We start from the raw sequence: 17,842 nt of genomic DNA, 5'->3' as shown, positions 1-17,842 counted from the left end.
TACAGAGATATGGAGGGGTGTAGGGCTGGAAGAGGTTACATAGATAGGGAGGGTGTAGGGGTTGTCGGAGATTACAGAGATAGGGAGGGTGTTGGGGTTGGAGGAGGTTACAGAGATAGGGAGGGTTGTAGGGCTGGAGGAGGTTACATAGATAGGGAGGGTGTAGTGGTTGGAGGAGGTTACAGAGATCGGGAGGGTTGTGGGTTTGGAGGAGGTTGCAGAGATTGGGAGGGTGTAGGGTTTGGAGGAGGTTACAGAGATAAGGAGGGGTATCGGGGTTGGAGGAAGTTTACAGAGATATGGAGGGGTCTAGGTGTTGGAGTAAGTTACAGAGATGGGGGGGGTGTGGGCTTGGAGGAGGTTACAGAGATAGGGAGGGTGTAGGTGCTGGAGGAAGTTACAGAGATAGGGAGGGGTGTAGGGGCTGGAGGAGGTGACAGAGATCGGGAGGAATGTAGGGCTGGAGGAGGTTACTGAGATCGGGAGGGTTGTAGGGGTGGAGGAGGTTGCAGAGATAGGGAGGGGTGTAGGGGCTGGAGGAGATTACAGAGATAGGGAAGGGTGTAGGGCTGGAAGAGGTTACATAGAAAAGGAGGGTGTAGGGGTTGGAGGAGGTTACAGAGATAGGGAGGGTTATAGAGATACGGAGAGTGTAGCGGTTGGAGGAGGTTACAGAGATAGGGAGGGGTATCGGGGTTGGAGGAAGTTTACAGAGGTATGGAGGGGTCTAGGTGTTGGAGTAAGTTACAGAGAGATGGAGGGGTGTGGGGCCGGAGGAGGTTACAGAGATAGGGAGGAATGTAGGGCTGGAGGAGGTTACTGAGATCGGGAGGGGTGTAGGGGTGGAGGAGATTACAGAGATAGGGAGGGTGTAGGGGCTGAAGGAGGTTATAGAGATAGGGAGGGGTGTAGGGGCTTGAAGAGGTTACAGAGATAGGGAGGAGTATTTGCCTGGTGGAGGGTACAGAGATAGGGAGGGTGGTAGGGGCTGGAGGAGTTTACAGAGATAGGGAGGGCTGTCGGGCTGGAGGGGATTACAGAGATAGGGAGAGGTGTAGGACGGCAGGAAGTTACAGAGATAGGGAGGGATGTAGGGCTGGAGGAAGTTACAGAGATAGCGAGGATTGTGGGGCTGGAGCAGGTTACAGAGACACGGAGGGTTTAGGGGTTGGAGGAGGTTACAGAGATAGGGAGGGTTGTGAAGCTGGAGGAGCTAACAGAGATCGGGAGGCTGTAGGGGTTGAAGGAGGTTGCAGAGACAGGGAGAGTTGTGGGGCTGGTGAAGGTTACAGAGATAGGGAGGGTGAAGGGCTTGGAGGAGGTTACAGAGATAGGGAGGTTGTAGGGTTTGGAGGAGATTACAGAGACTGCGAGAGGTGTAGGTGTTGGAGGAGTTTACAAAGAAAGGGAGGGGTGTAGGGCTTGGAGTAATTTACAGAGATAGGTAGGGGTGTGGGGCTGGAGGTGGTTACAAAGATTGGGAGGGCTGTAGGGCTGGAGGAGGTTACAGAGATAGGGAGTGGTGTAGGGACTGGAGAGGTTACAGAGATAGGGAGGGTTGTAGGGACTGGAGAGGTTACAGAGATAGGGAGGGCTGTAGGGCTGGAGGATGTTACAGAGATAGGGAGAGGTGTAGGACGAGAGGAAGATACAGAGATAGGAAGGGGTGTGGGCCTGGAGGAGATTACAGAGATAGGGAGCGTTGTAGGGGCTGAAGTAGGTTACAGAGATAGGGAGGGGTGTCGGGGCTGGTGCAGGTTACGGAGATAGGGAGGGGTGTCGGGGCTGGAGGAGGTTATGGAGATAGGGAGTGGTGTGGGGCTGGAGGAGGTTACAGAGATAGGGAGCAGTATTGGACTGGAGGAGGTTACAGAGATAGGGAGGCTGGACGGGGCTGGAGGAGGTTACAGAAATAGAGAGGGCTGTGGGGCTGGAGATGTTTACAGAGATAGGGTGGGGTGTAGGAGCTGGAGGAGGTTACAGAGATAGGGAGGGGTGTAGGGGCTGGAGGAGGTTACAGAGATAGCGAGGGCTGTAGGGCTGGAGGAGGTTACTCAGAAAGGGAGGGTGTAGGGCTGGAAGAGGTTACAGAGAGAGGGAGGAGTGTAGGGCTGGAGGGAGTTACAGAGATAGGGAGGGCTGTAGAGACTGGAGGAGGTTACTCAGATAGGAAGGGGTGTAGGGGCTGGAGGAGGTTGTAGAGATAGCGGAGGATTGTAGGGCTGGAGAAGGTTACAGAGATAGGGAGGGGTGTAGGGGTTGGAGGAGGTTACAGAGATAGGGAGGGCTGTAGAGACTGGAGGAGGTTAATCAGATAGGGAGGGGTGTAGGGGCTGGAGGAGGTTGCAGAGATAGCGGAGGATTGTAGGGCTGGAGGAGGTTACAGAGATAGGGAGGGGTGTAGGGGCTGGAGCAGGTTACAGAGATAGGGAGGGGTGTAGGGGTTGGAGGAGGTTACAGAGATAGGGAGGGTGTAGGGGCTGGCGGAGGTTACAGAGATAGGGAGGGGTGTAGGGGCTGGAGGAGGTTACAGAGATATGGAGGAATGTAGGGCTGGAGGAGGTTACTGAGATCGGGAGGGGTGTCGTGGTGGAGGAGGTTACAGAGATAGGGAGGGGTGTAGGGGCTGGAGGAGGTTACAGAATAGGGAGGGGTGTAGGGGTTGGAGGAGGTTACAGAGATAGGGAGGGGTGTCGGGGCTGGAGGAGGTTACAGAGATAGGGAGGGGTGTAGGGTTTGGAGGAAGTTACAGAGATGTGTAGAGGTGTAGGGGCTGGAGGAGGTTGAAGAGATAGCGGAGGATTGTAGGGCTGGAGTAGGTTACAGAGATAGTGAGGGGTGTCGGGCTGGAAGAGGTTACATAGATAGGGAGGGTGTAGGGTTTGGAGGAGGTTACAGAGATAGGGAGGGTGTTGGGTTTGGAGGTGGTTACAGAGATATGGAGGGGTGTAGGGCTGGAAGAGGTTAAATAGATAGGGAGGGTGTAGGGGTTGTAGGATGTTACAGAGATAGGGAGGGTGTAGGGGTTGGAGGAGGTTACAGAGATTGGGAGGGTTGTAGGGCTGGAGGAGGTTACATAGATAGGGACGGTGTAGTGGTTGGAGGAGGTTACAGAGATTGGGAGGGGTGTAGGGCTGGAAGAGGTTACATAAATCGGGAGGGTGTAGGGGTTGTAGGAGGTTACAGAGATAGGGAGGGTGTAGGGGTTGGAGGACGTTACAGAGATAGGGAGGGTTGTAGGGCTGGAGGAGGTTACATAGATAGGTAGGGTGTAGGGGTTGGAGGAGATTACAGAGATTGGGAGGGGTGTCGGGCTGAAAGAGGTTACATCGATAGGGAGGGTGTAGGGTTTGGAGGAGAGTACAGAGATAGGGAGGGTTGCAGAGATACGGAGAGTGTAGCGGTTGGAGGAGGTTACAGAGATAGGGAGGGTTGTGGGTTTGGAGGAGGTTACAGAGACAGGGAGGGGTATGGGCTGGCAGAGGTTACACAGATAGGGAGGGTATAGAGGTTGGAGGAGGTTACAAAGGTAGGGAGGGGTGTAGGGGCTGGAGGGGGTTACAGAGATAGCGGAGGGTGTAGGGGTTGGAGGAGGTTACAGAGATAGGGAGGGTGTTGGGTTTGGAGGTGGTTCCAGAGATATGGAGGGGTGTAGGGCTGGAAGAGGTTAAATAGATAGGGAGGGTGTAGGGGTTGTAGGATGTTACAGAGATAGGGAGGGTGTAGGGGTTGGAGGAGGTTACAGAGATTGGGAGGGTTGTAGGGCTGGAGGAGGTTACATAGATAGGGACGGTGTAGTGGTTGGAGGAGGTTACAGAGATTGGGAGGGGTGTAGGGCTGGAAGAGGTTACATAAATCGGGAGGGTGTAGGGGTTGTAGGAGGTTACAGAGATAGGGAGGGTGTAGGGGTTGGAGGAGGTTACAGAGATAGGGAGGGTTGTAGGGCCGGAGGAGGTTACATAGATAGGGAGGGTGTAGTGGTTGGAGGAGGTTACAGAGATCGGGAGGGTTGTGGGTTTGGAGGAGGTTGCAGAGATTGGGAGGGTGTAGGGTTTGGAGGAGGTTACAGAGATAAGGAGGGGTATCGGGGTTGGAGGAAGTTTACAGAGATATGGAGGGGTCTAGGTGTTGGAGTAAGTTACAGAGATGGGGGGGGTGTGGGCTTGGAGGAGGTTACAGAGATAGGGAGGGTGTAGGTGCTGGAGGAAGTTACAGAGATAGGGAGGGGTGTAGGGGCTGGAGGAGGTGACAGAGATCGGGAGGAATGTAGGGCTGGAGGAGGTTACTGAGATCGGGAGGGTTGTAGGGGTGGAGGAGGTTGCAGAGATAGGGAGGGGTGTAGGGGCTGGAGGAGATTACAGAGATAGGGAAGGGTGTAGGGCTGGAAGAGGTTACATAGAAAAGGAGGGTGTAGGGGTTGGAGGAGGTTACAGAGATAGGGAGGGTTATAGAGATACGGAGAGTGTAGCGGTTGGAGGAGGTTACAGAGATAGGGAGGGGTATCGGGGTTGGAGGAAGTTTACAGAGGTATGGAGGGGTCTAGGTGTTGGAGTAAGTTACAGAGAGATGGAGGGGTGTGGGGCTGGAGGAGGTTACAGAGATAGGGAGGAATGTAGGGCTGGAGGAGGTTACTGAGATCGGGAGGGGTGTAGGGGTGGAGGAGGTTACAGAGATAGGGAGGTTGTAGGGTTTGGAGGAGATTACAGAGACTGCGAGAGGTGTAGGTGTTGGAGGAGTTTACAGAGAAAGGGAGGGGTGTAGGGCTTGGAGTAATTTACAGAGATAGGTAGGGGTGTGGGGCTGGAGGTGGTTACAAAGATTGGGAGGGCTGTAGGGCTGGAGGAGGTTACAGAGATAGGGAGTGGTGTAGGGACTGGAGAGGTTACAGAGATAGGGAGGGCTGTAGGGCTGGAGGATGTTACAGAGATAGGGAGAGGTGTAGGACGAGAGGAAGATACAGAGATAGGAAGGGGTGTGGGCCTGGAGGAGATTACAGAGATAGGGAGCGTTGTAGGGGCTGAAGTAGGTTACAGAGATAGGGAGGGGTGTCGGGGCTGGTGCAGGTTACGGAGATAGGGAGGGGTGTCGGGGCTGGAGGAGGTTATGGAGATAGGGAGTGGTGTGGGGCTGGAGGAGGTTACAGAGATAGGGAGCAGTATTGGACTGGAGGAGGTTACAGAGATAGGGAGGCTGGACGGGGCTGGAGGAGGTTACAGAAATAGAGAGGGCTGTGGGGCTGGAGGTGTTTACAGAGATAGGGTGGGGTGTAGGAGCTGGAGGAGGTTACAGAGATAGGGAGGGGTGTAGGGGCTGGAGGAGGTTACAGAGATAGCGAGGGTGTAGGGGCTGGCGGAGGTTAGAGAGATAGGGAGGGGTGTAGGGGCTGGAGGAGGTTACAGAGATGTGGAGGAATGTAGGGCTGGAGGAGGTTACTGAGATCGGGAGGGGTGTCGTGGTGGAGGAGGTTACAGAGATAGGGAGGGGTGTAGGGGCTGGAGGAGGTTATAGAATAGGGAGGGGTGTAGGGGTTGGAGGAGGTTACAGAGATAGGGAGGGGTGTCGGGGCTGGAGGAGATTACAGAGATAGGGAAGGGTGTAGGGTTTGGAGGAAGTTACAGAGATGTGTAGAGGTGTAGGGGCTGGAGGAGGTTGAAGAGATAGCGGAGGATTGTAGGGCTGGAGTAGGTTACAGAGATAGTGAGGGGTGTCGGGCTGGAAGAGGTTACATAGATAGGGAGGGTGTAGGGTTTGGAGGAGGTTACAGAGATAGGGAGGGTGTTGGGTTTGGAGGTGGTTACAGAGATATGGAGGGGTGTAGGGCTGGAAGAGGTTAAATAGATAGGGAGGGTGTAGGGGTTGTAGGATGTTACAGAGATAGGGAGGGTGTAGGGGTTGGAGGAGGTTACAGAGATTGGGAGGGTTGTAGGGCTGGAGGAGGTTACATAGATAGGGACGGTGTAGTGGTTGGAGGAGGTTACAGAGATTGGGAGGGGTGTAGGGCTGGAAGAGGTTACATAAATCGGGAGGGTGTAGGGGTTGTAGGAGGTTACAGAGATAGGGAGGGTGTAGGGGTTGGAGGAGGTTACAGAGATAGGGAGGGTTGTAGGGCTGGAGGAGGTTACATAGATAGGGAGGGTGTAGGGGTTGGAGGAGATTACAGAGATTGGGAGGGGTGTAGGGCTGAAAGAGGTTACATCGATAGGGAGGGTGTAGGGTTTGGAGGAGAGTACAGAGATAGGGAGGGTTGCAGAGATACGGAGAGTGTAGCGGTTGGAGGAGGTTACAGAGATAGGGAGGGTTGTGGGTTTGGAGGAGGTTACAGAGACAGGGAGGGGTATGGGCTGGCAGAGGTTACACAGATAGGGAGGGTGTAGAGGTTGGAGGAGGTTACAAAGGTAGGGAGGGGTGTAGGGGCTGGAGGGGGTTACAGAGATAGCGGAGGGTGTAGGGGTTGGAGGAGGTTACAGAGATAGGGAGGGTGTTGGGTTTGGAGGTGGTTCCAGAGATATGGAGGGGTGTAGGGCTGGAAGAGGTTAAATAGATAGGGAGGGTGTAGGGGTTGTAGGATGTTACAGAGATAGGGAGGGTGTAGGGGTTGGAGGAGGTTACAGAGATTGGGAGGGTTGTAGGGCTGGAGGAGGTTACATAGATAGGGACGGTGTAGTGGTTGGAGGAGGTTACAGAGATTGGGAGGGGTGTAGGGCTGGAAGAGGTTACATAAATCGGGAGGGTGTAGGGGTTGTAGGAGGTTACAGAGATTGGGAGGGGTGTAGGGCTGGAAGAGGTTACATAAATCGGGAGGGTGTAGGGGTTATAGGAGGTTACAGAGATAGGGAGGGTGTAGGGGTTGGAGGAGATTACAGAGATTGGGAGGGGTGTAGGGCTGAAAGAGGTTACATCGATAGGGAGGGTGTAGGGTTTGGAGGAGAGTACAGAGATAGGGAGGGTTGCAGAGATACGGAGAGTGTAGCGGTTGGAGGAGGTTACAGAGATAGGGAGGGTTGTGGGTTTGGAGGAGGTTACAGAGACAGGGAGGGGTATGGGCTGGCAGAGGTTACACAGATAGGGAGGGTGTAGAGGTTGGAGGAGGTTACAAAGGTAGGGAGGGGTGTAGGGGCTGGAGGGGGTTACAGAGATAGCGGAGGGTGCAGGGGTTGGAGGAGGTTACAGAGATAGGGAGGGTGTTGGGTTTGGAGGTGGTTCCAGAGATATGGAGGCGTGTAGGGCTGGAAGAGGTTACATAGATAGGGAGAGTGTCGGGGTTGTAGGAGATTACAGAGATAGGGAGGGTGTAGGGGTTGGAGGAGGTTACAGAGATAGGGAGGGTTGTAGGGCTGGAGGAGGTTACATAGATAGGGAGAGTGTCGGGGTTGTAGGAGATTACAGAGATAGGGAGGGTGTAGGGGTTGGAGGAGGTTACAGAGATAGGGAGGGTTGTAGGGCTGGAGGAGGTTACATAGATAGGGAGGGTGTAGGGGTTGGAGGAGGTTACAGAGATAGGGAAGGTTACAGAGATCGGGAGGGTGTAGGGTTTGGAAGCAGTTACAGAGATAGGAAGGGGTGTAGGGGTTGGAGGAAGTTTACAGAGATATGGAGGTGTCTAGGTTTTGGAGTAAGGTGCAGAGATAGGGATGGGTGTGGGGCTGGAGGAGGTTACAGAGATAGGGAGGGGTGTAGGGGCTGGAGGAGGTTACAGAGATAGGGAGGAATGTAGGGCTGGAGGAGGTTACTGAGATCAGGAGGGGTGTAGGGGTGGAGGAGGTTACAGAGATAGGGAGGGTGTAGGGGCTGGAGGAGGTTACAGAGATAGGGAGGGGTGTAGGGGCTGGAGGAGGTTACAGAGATAGGGAGGGTGTAGGGGCTGGAGGAGGTTACAGAGATAGGGAGGGGTGTAGGGGCTGGAGGAGGTTACAGAATAGGGAGGGGTGTAGGGGTTGGAGGAGGTTACAGAGATAGGGAGGGGTGTAGGGGCTGGAGGAGGTTACAGAGATAGGGAGGGGTGTAGGGTTTGGAGGAAGTTACAGAGATGGGTAGAGGTGTAGGGGCTGGAGGAGGTTGAAGAGATAGTGGAGGATTGTAGGGCTGGAGTAGATTACAGAGATAGTGAGGGGTGTCGGGCTGGAAGAGGTTACATAGATAGGGAGGGTGTAGGGTTTGGAGGAGGTTACAGAGATAGGGAGGGTGTTGGGTTTGGAGGTGGTTACAGAGATATGGAGGGGTGTAGGGCTGGAAGAGGTTACATAGATAGGGAGGGTGTAGGGGTTGTAGGATGTTACAGAGATATGGAGGGTGTAGGGGTTGGAGGAGGTTACAGAGATTGGGAGGGTGTAGGGGTTGGAGGAGGTTACAGAGATAGGGAGAGGTGTACGGGCTGGATGAGCTTACAGAGATAGGGAGGGGTGTAGGGGCTGGAGGAGGTTACAGAGATAGGGAGGGTTGTAGGGACTAGAGAGGTTACAGAGATAGGGTGGGGTGTCGGGGCTGGAGGAGGTTACAGAGATAGGGAGGGGTGTACGGGCTGGATGAGCTTACAGAGATAGGGAGGGCTGTAGGGCTGGAGGATGTTACAGAGATAGGGAGAGGTGTAGGACGAGAGGAAGATACAGAGATAGGAAGGGGTGTGGGCCTGGAGGAGATTACAGAGATAGGGAGCGTTGTAGGGGCTGAAGTAGGTTACAGAGATAGGGAGGGGTGTCGGGGCTGGTGCAGGTTACGGAGATAGGGAAGGGTGTCGGGGCTGGAGGAGGTTATGGAGATAGGGAGTGGTGTGGGGCTGGAGGAGGTTACAGAGATCGGGAGCAGTATTGGACTGGAGGAGGTTACAGAGATAGGGAGGCTGGACGGGGCTGGAGGAGGTTACAGAAATAGAGAGGGCTGTGGGGCTGGAGGTGTTTACAGAGATAGGGTGGGGTGTAGGAGCTGGAGGAGGTTACAGAGATAGGGAGGGGTGTAGGGGTTGGAGGAGGTTACAGAGATAGCGAGGGCTGTAGGGCTGGAGGAGGTTACTCAGAAAGGGAGGGTGTAGGGCTGGAAGAGGTAACAGAGAGAGGGAGGAGTGTAGGGCTGGAGGGAGTTACAGAGATAGGGAGGGCTGTAGAGACTGGAGGAGGTTACTCAGATAGGGAGGGGTGTAGGGGCTGGAGGAGGTTGCAGAGATAGCGGAGGATTGTAGGGCTGGAGAAGGTTACAGAGATAGGGAGGGGTGTAGGGGTTGGAGAAGGTTACAGAGATAGGGAGGGCTGTAGAGACTGGAGGAGGTTAATCAGATAGGGAGGGGTGTAGGGGCTGGAGGAGGTTGCAGAGATAGCGGAGGATTGTAGGGCTGGAGGAGGTTACAGAGATAGGGAGGGGTGTAGGGGCTGGAGCAGGTTACAGAGATAGGGAGGGGTGTAGGGGTTGGAGGAGGTTACAGAGATAGGGAGGGTGTAGGGGCTGGAGGAGGTTGCAGAGATAGCGGAGGATTGTAGGGCTGGAGAAGGTTACAGAGATAGGGAGGGGTGTAGGGGTTGGAGAAGGTTACAGAGATAGGGAGGGCTGTAGAGACTGGAGGAGGTTAATCAGATAGGGAGGAGTGTAGGGGCTGGAGGAAGTTGCAGAGATAGCGGAGGATTGTAGGGCTGGAGGAGGTTACAGAGATAGGGAGTGGTGTAGGGGCTGGAGCAGGTTACAGAGATAGGGAGGGGTGTAGGGGTTGGAGGAGGTTACAGAGATAGGGAGGGTGTAGGGGCTGGAGGAGGTTACAGAGATAGGGAGGGGTGTAGGGGCTGGAGGAGGTTACAGAGATATGGAGGAATGTAGGGCTGGAGGAGGTTACTGAGATCAGGAGGGGTGTAGGGGCTGGAGGAGGTTACAGAAATAGGGAGGGGTGTAGGGTTTGGAGGAAGTTACAGAGATGTGTAGAGGTGTAGGGGCTGGAGGAGGTTGAAGAGATAGCGGAGGATTGTAGGGCTGGAGTAGGTTACAGAGATAGTGAGGGGTGTCGGGCTGGAAGAGGTTACATAGATAGGGAGGGTGTAGGGTTTGGAGGATGTTACAGAGATAGGGAGGGTGTAGGGGTTGGAGGAGGTTACAGAGATAGGGAGGGGTGTAGGGCTGGAGGAGGTTACATAGATAGGGAGGGTGTAGTGGTTGGAGGAGGTTACAGAGATTGGGAGGGGTGTAGGGCTGGAAGAGGTTACATCGATAGGGAGGTTGTAGGGTTTGGAGGAGAGTACAGAGATAGGGAGGGTTGCAGAGATACGGAGAGTGTCGCGGTTGGAGGAGGTTACAGAGATAGGGAGGGTTGTGGGTTTGGAGGAGGTTACAGAGACAGGGAGGGGTATGGGCTGGCAGAGGTTACACAGATAGGGAGGGTGTAGAGGTTGGAGGAGGTTACAAAGGTAGGGAGGGGTGCAGGGGCTGGAGGGGGTTACATTGATAGCGGAGGGTGTAGGGGTTGGAGGAGGTTACAGAGATAGGGAGGGTGTTGGGTTTGGAGGTGGTTCCAGAGATATGGAGGCGTGTAGGGCTGGAAGAGGTTACATAGATAGGGAGAGTGTCGGGGTTGTCGGAGATTACAGAGATAGGGAGGGTGTAGGGGTTGGAGGAGGTTACAGAGATTGGGAGGGTTGTAGGGCTGGAGGAGGTTACATAGATAGGGACGGTGTAGTGGTTGGAGGAGGTTACAGAGATTGGGAGGGGTGTAGGGCTGGAAGAGGTTACATAAATCGGGAGGGTGTAGGGGTTGTAGGAGGTTACAGAGATTGGGAGGGGTGTAGGGCTGGAAGAGGTTACATAAATCGGGAGGGTGTAGGGGTTATAGGAGGTTACAGAGATAGGGAGGGTGTAGGGGTTGGAGGAGATTACAGAGATTGGGAGGGGTGTAGGGCTGAAAGAGGTTACATCGATAGGGAGGGTGTAGGGTTTGGAGGAGAGTACAGAGATAGGGAGGGTTGCAGAGATACGGAGAGTGTAGCGGTTGGAGGAGGTTACAGAGATAGGGAGGGTTGTGGGTTTGGAGGAGGTTACAGAGACAGGGAGGGGTATGGGCTGGCAGAGGTTACACAGATAGGGAGGGTGTAGAGGTTGGAGGAGGTTACAAAGGTAGGGAGGGGTGTAGGGGCTGGAGGGGGTTACAGAGATAGCGGAGGGTGCAGGGGTTGGAGGAGGTTACAGAGATAGGGAGGGTGTTGGGTTTGGAGGTGGTTCCAGAGATATGGAGGCGTGTAGGGCTGGAAGAGGTTACATAGATAGGGAGAGTGTCGGGGTTGTAGGAGATTACAGAGATAGGGAGGGTGTAGGGGTTGGAGGAGGTTACAGAGATAGGGAGGGTTGTAGGGCTGGAGGAGGTTACATAGATAGGGAGAGTGTCGGGGTTGTAGGAGATTACAGAGATAGGGAGGGTGTAGGGGTTGGAGGAGGTTACAGAGATAGGGAGGGTTGTAGGGCTGGAGGAGGTTACATAGATAGGGAGGGTGTAGGGGTTGGAGGAGGTTACAGAGATAGGGAAGGTTACAGAGATCGGGAGGGTGTAGGGTTTGGAAGCAGTTACAGAGATAGGAAGGGGTGTAGGGGTTGGAGGAAGTTTACAGAGATATGGAGGTGTCTAGGTTTTGGAGTAAGGTGCAGAGATAGGGATGGGTGTGGGGCTGGAGGAGGTTACAGAGATAGGGAGGGGTGTAGGGGCTGGAGGAGGTTACAGAGATAGGGAGGAATGTAGGGCTGGAGGAGGTTACTGAGATCAGGAGGGGTGTAGGGGTGGAGGAGGTTACAGAGATAGGGAGGGTGTAGGGGCTGGAGGAGGTTACAGAGATAGGGAGGGGTGTAGGGGCTGGAGGAGGTTACAGAGATAGGGAGGGTGTAGGGGCTGGAGGAGGTTACAGAGATAGGGAGGGGTGTAGGGGCTGGAGGAGGTTACAGAATAGGGAGGGGTGTAGGGGTTGGAGGAGGTTACAGAGATAGGGAGGGGTGTAGGGGCTGGAGGAGGTTACAGAGATAGGGAGGGGTGTAGGGTTTGGAGGAAGTTACAGAGATGGGTAGAGGTGTAGGGGCTGGAGGAGGTTGAAGAGATAGTGGAGGATTGTAGGGCTGGAGTAGATTACAGAGATAGTGAGGGGTGTCGGGCTGGAAGAGGTTACATAGATAGGGAGGGTGTAGGGTTTGGAGGAGGTTACAGAGATAGGGAGGGTGTTGGGTTTGGAGGTGGTTACAGAGATATGGAGGGGTGTAGGGCTGGAAGAGGTTACATAGATAGGGAGGGTGTAGGGGTTGTAGGATGTTACAGAGATATGGAGGGTGTAGGGGTTGGAGGAGGTTACAGAGATTGGGAGGGTGTAGGGGTTGGAGGAGGTTACAGAGATAGGGAGAGGTGTACGGGCTGGATGAGCTTACAGAGATAGGGAGGGGTGTAGGGGCTGGAGGAGGTTACAGAGATAGGGAGGGTTGTAGGGACTAGAGAGGTTACAGAGATAGGGTGGGGTGTCGGGGCTGGAGGAGGTTACAGAGATAGGGAGGGGTGTACGGGCTGGATGAGCTTACAGAGATAGGGAGGGCTGTAGGGCTGGAGGATGTTACAGAGATAGGGAGAGGTGTAGGACGAGAGGAAGATACAGAGATAGGAAGGGGTGTGGGCCTGGAGGAGATTACAGAGATAGGGAGCGTTGTAGGGGCTGAAGTAGGTTACAGAGATAGGGAGGGGTGTCGGGGCTGGTGCAGGTTACGGAGATAGGGAAGGGTGTCGGGGCTGGAGGAGGTTATGGAGATAGGGAGTGGTGTGGGGCTGGAGGAGGTTACAGAGATCGGGAGCAGTATTGGACTGGAGGAGGTTACAGAGATAGGGAGGCTGGACGGGGCTGGAGGAGGTTACAGAAATAGAGAGGGCTGTGGGGCTGGAGGTGTTTACAGAGATAGGGTGGGGTGTAGGAGCTGGAGGAGGTTACAGAGATAGGGAGGGGTGTAGGGGTTGGAGGAGGTTACAGAGATAGCGAGGGCTGTAGGGCTGGAGGAGGTTACTCAGAAAGGGAGGGTGTAGGGCTGGAAGAGGTAACAGAGAGAGGGAGGAGTGTAGGGCTGGAGGGAGTTACAGAGATAGGGAGGGCTGTAGAGACTGGAGGAGGTTACTCAGATAGGGAGGGGTGTAGGGGCTGGAGGAGGTTGCAGAGATAGCGGAGGATTGTAGGGCTGGAGAAGGTTACAGAGATAGGGAGGGGTGTAGGGGTTGGAGAAGGTTACAGAGATAGGGAGGGCTGTAGAGACTGGAGGAGGTTAATCAGATAGGGAGGGGTGTAGGGGCTGGAGGAGGTTGCAGAGATAGCGGAGGATTGTAGGGCTGGAGGAGGTTACAGAGATAGGGAGGGGTGTAGGGGCTGGAGCAGGTTACAGAGATAGGGAGGGGTGTAGGGGTTGGAGGAGGTTACAGAGATAGGGAGGGTGTAGGGGCTGGAGGAGGTTGCAGAGATAGCGGAGGATTGTAGGGCTGGAGAAGGTTACAGAGATAGGGAGGGGTGTAGGGGTTGGAGAAGGTTACAGAGATAGGGAGGGCTGTAGAGACTGGAGGAGGTTAATCAGATAGGGAGGAGTGTAGGGGCTGGAGGAAGTTGCAGAGATAGCGGAGGATTGTAGGGCTGGAGGAGGTTACAGAGATAGGGAGTGGTGTAGGGGCTGGAGCAGGTTACAGAGATAGGGAGGGGTGTAGGGGTTGGAGGAGGTTACAGAGATAGGGAGGGTGTAGGGGCTGGAGGAGGTTACAGAGATAGGGAGGGGTGTAGGGGCTGGAGGAGGTTACAGAGATATGGAGGAATGTAGGGCTGGAGGAGGTTACTGAGATCAGGAGGGGTGTAGGGGCTGGAGGAGGTTACAGAAATAGGGAGGGGTGTAGGGTTTGGAGGAAGTTACAGAGATGTGTAGAGGTGTAGGGGCTGGAGGAGGTTGAAGAGATAGCGGAGGATTGTAGGGCTGGAGTAGGTTACAGAGATAGTGAGGGGTGTCGGGCTGGAAGAGGTTACATAGATAGGGAGGGTGTAGGGTTTGGAGGATGTTACAGAGATAGGGAGGGTGTAGGGGTTGGAGGAGGTTACAGAGATAGGGAGGGGTGTAGGGCTGGAGGAGGTTACATAGATAGGGAGGGTGTAGTGGTTGGAGGAGGTTACAGAGATTGGGAGGGGTGTAGGGCTGGAAGAGGTTACATCGATAGGGAGGTTGTAGGGTTTGGAGGAGAGTACAGAGATAGGGAGGGTTGCAGAGATACGGAGAGTGTCGCGGTTGGAGGAGGTTACAGAGATAGGGAGGGTTGTGGGTTTGGAGGAGGTTACAGAGACAGGGAGGGGTATGGGCTGGCAGAGGTTACACAGATAGGGAGGGTGTAGAGGTTGGAGGAGGTTACAAAGGTAGGGAGGGGTGCAGGGGCTGGAGGGGGTTACATTGATAGCGGAGGGTGTAGGGGTTGGAGGAGGTTACAGAGATAGGGAGGGTGTTGGGTTTGGAGGTGGTTCCAGAGATATGGAGGCGTGTAGGGCTGGAAGAGGTTACATAGATAGGGAGAGTGTCGGGGTTGTCGGAGATTACAGAGATAGGGAGGGTGTAGGGGTTGGAGGAGGTTACAGAGATAGGGAGGGTTGTAGGGCTGGAGGAGGTTACATAGATAGGGAGAGTGTCGGGGTTGTAGGAGATTACAGAGATAGGGAGGGTGTAGGGGTTGGAGGAGGTTACAGAGATAGGGAGGGTTGTAGGGCTGGAGGAGGTTACATAGATAGGGAGGGTGTAGGGGTTGGAGGAGGTTACAGAGATAGGGAGGATTACAGAGATCGGGAGGGTGTAGGGTTTGGAGGCAGTTACAGAGATAGGGAGGGGTGTAGGGGTTGGAGGAAGTTTACAGAGATATGGAGGTGTCTAGGTTTTGGAGTAAGGTACAGAGATAGGGATGGGTGTGGGGCTGGTGGAGGTTACAGAGATAGGGAGGGGTGTAGGGGCTGGAGGAGGTTACAGAGATAGGGAGGAATGTAGGGCTGGAGGAGGTTACTGAGATCGGGAGGGGTGTAGGGGTGGAGGAGGTTACAGAGATAGGGAGGGTGTAGGGGCTGGAGGAGGTTACAGAGATATGGAGGAATGTAGGGCTGGAGGAGGTTACTGAGATCAGGAGGGGTGTAGTGGTGGAGGAGGTTACAGAGATAGGGAGGGGTGTAGGGGCTGGAGGAGGTTACAGAGATAGGGAGGGGTGTAGGGTTTGGAGGAAGTTACAGAGATGGGTCGAGGTGTAGGGGCTGGAGGAGGTTGAAGAGATAGCGGAGGATTGTAGGGCTGGAGTAGGTTACAGAGATAGTGAGGGGTGTCGGGCTGGAAGACGTTACAGAGATAGGGAGGGTGTAGCGGTTGTAGGATGTTACAGAGATATGGAGGGTGTAGGGGTTGGAGGAGGTTCCAGAGATTGGGAGGGTTGTAGGGCTGGAGGAGGTTACATAGATAGGGAGGGTGTAGTGTTTGGAGGAGGTTACTGAGATTGGGAGGGGTGTAGGGCTGGAAGAGGTTACATAAATAGGGAGGGTGTAGGGGTTGTAGGAGGTTACAGAGATAGGGAGGGTGTAGGGGTTGGAGGAGGTTACAGAGATACGGAGGGTTGTAGGGCTGGAGGAGGTTACATAGATAGGGAGGGTGTAGGGGTTGGAGGAGATTACAGAGATTGGGAGGGGTGTAGGGCTGGAAGAGGTTACATCGATAGGGAGGGTGTAGGATTTGGAGGAGGGTACAGAGATAGGGAGGGTTGCAGAGATACGGAGGGTGTAGCGGTTGGAGGAGGTTACAGAGATAGGGATGGTTGTGGGTTTGGAGGAGGTTACAGAGACAGGGAGGGGTATGGGCTGGCAGAGGTTACACAGATAGGGAGGGTGTAGAGTTTGGAGGAGGTTACAAAGGTAGGGAGGGGTGTAGGGGCTGGAGGGGGTTACAGAGATAGTGGAGGGTGTAGGGGTTGGAGGAGGTTACAGAGATAGGGAGGGTTGTGGGGCTGGAGGAGGTTACAGAGATAGGGAGGGTGTAGGGATTGGAGGAGATTACAGAGATAGCGAGAGGTGTCGGTGTTGGTGGAGTTTACAGAGATAGTGAGGGGTGTAGGGCTTAGAGTATGTTGCAGAGAAAGGGAGGGATGTTGGGCTGGAGGAGATTGCAGAGATAGGTTGTGGTGTAGGAGCTGGTGAACATTACAGAGATAGGGAGGGCTGCAGGGCTGGAGGCTGTTACAGAGATAGGGAGAGGAGTAGGACAGGAGGAAGTTACAGAGATAGGGAGGGGTGTGGGCCTGGAGGGGATTACAGAGATCGGGAGCATTGTAGAGGCTGGAGGACGTTACAGAGGTAGGGAGGGTTGTGGGGCTGGAGGAGATTACAGAGATTGGGAGGGTTGTCGGGGCTGTACGAGGTTACATCGATAGGGAGGGTTTCGGGCTGGAGGAGATTACAGAGATAGGGAGGAATGTCGGGGTGGAGGAGGATACAGAGATATGGAGAAGTGTAGGATGGGAGGAAGTTACAGAGATAGGAAGGGCTGTAGGGCTGGAACAGGTTACAGAGATACGGAGGGTGTAGGCGTTGGAGGAGGTTACAGAGATAGGGAGGGTTGTGAAGCTGGAGGAGCTAAAAGAGAGATGGAGGCTGTAGCGGTTGGAGGAGGTTGCAGAGATAGGGAGGGTTGTGGGGCTGGAGAAGGTAACAGAGATAGGGAGGGTTGTTGGGCTGGAGGAGGTTACAGAGATAGGGAGGGGTGTAGGGTTTGGACGAAGTTACAGAGATGGGTAGAGGTGTAGGGGCTGGAGGAGGTTGCAGAGATAGTGGAGGATTGTAGGGCTGGAGTAGGTTACAGAGATAGTGAGTGTTGTCGGGCTGGAAGAGGTTACATAGATAGGGAGGGTGTTGGGTTTGGAGGTGGTTACAGAGATATGGAGGCGTGTAGGGCTGGAAGAGGTTACATAGATAGGGAGAGTGTCGGGGTTGTAGGAGATTACAGAGATAGGGAGGGTGTAGGGGTTGGAGGAGGTTACAGAGATAGGGAGGGTTGTAGGGCTGGAGGAGGTTACATAGATAGGGAGGGTGTAGGGGTTGGAGGAGGTTACAGAGATAGGGAGGGTTGTGGGTTTAGAGGAGGTTGCAGAGATCGGGAGGGTGTCGGGTTTGGAGGCAGTTACAGAGATAGGGAGGGGTTTCGGGGTTGGAGGAGGTTACAGAGATAGGGAGGAATGTAGGGCTGGAGGAGGTTACTGAGATCGGGAGGGGTGTATGGGTGGAGGAGGTTACAGAGATAGGGAGGGGTGTAGGGGCTGGAGGAGGTTACAGAATAGGGAGGGATTTAGGGGTTGGAGGAGGTTACAGAGATAGGGAGCGGTGTACGTGCTGGAGGAGGTTACAGAGATAGGGAGGGGTGTAGGGTTTGGAGGAATTTGCAGAGATGGGTAGAGGTGTAGGGGCTGGAGGAGGTTGCAGAGATAGTGGAGGATTGTAGGGCTGGAGTTGGTTACAGAGATAGTGAGGGGTGTAGGGCTGGAAGAGGTTACATAGATAGGGAGGGTGTAGGGGTTGGAGGTGGTTACAGAGATAGGGAGGGTGTAGGGGTTGGAGGAGGTTACAGAGATTGGGAGGGGTGTAGGGCTGGAAGAGGTTACATAGATAGGGAGGGTGTCGGGGTTGGAGGAGGTTACAGAGATAGGGAGGGTTACAGAGAAACGGAGAGTGTAGCGGTTGGAGGAGGTTACAGAGATAGGGAGGGTTGTGGGTTTAGAGGAGGTTGCAGAGATCGGGAGGGTGTAGGGTTTGGAGGCGGTTACAGAGGTAGGGAGGGGTATCGGGGTTGGAGGAAGTTTACAGAGATATGGAGGGGTCTA

This window comes from Pristiophorus japonicus, chromosome X (genome assembly GCF_044704955.1).
Source record: "Pristiophorus japonicus isolate sPriJap1 chromosome X, sPriJap1.hap1, whole genome shotgun sequence".
Classification (NCBI taxonomy): domain Eukaryota; kingdom Metazoa; phylum Chordata; class Chondrichthyes; family Pristiophoridae; genus Pristiophorus; species Pristiophorus japonicus.
Note: the sequence above shows the minus strand (reverse complement) of the source record.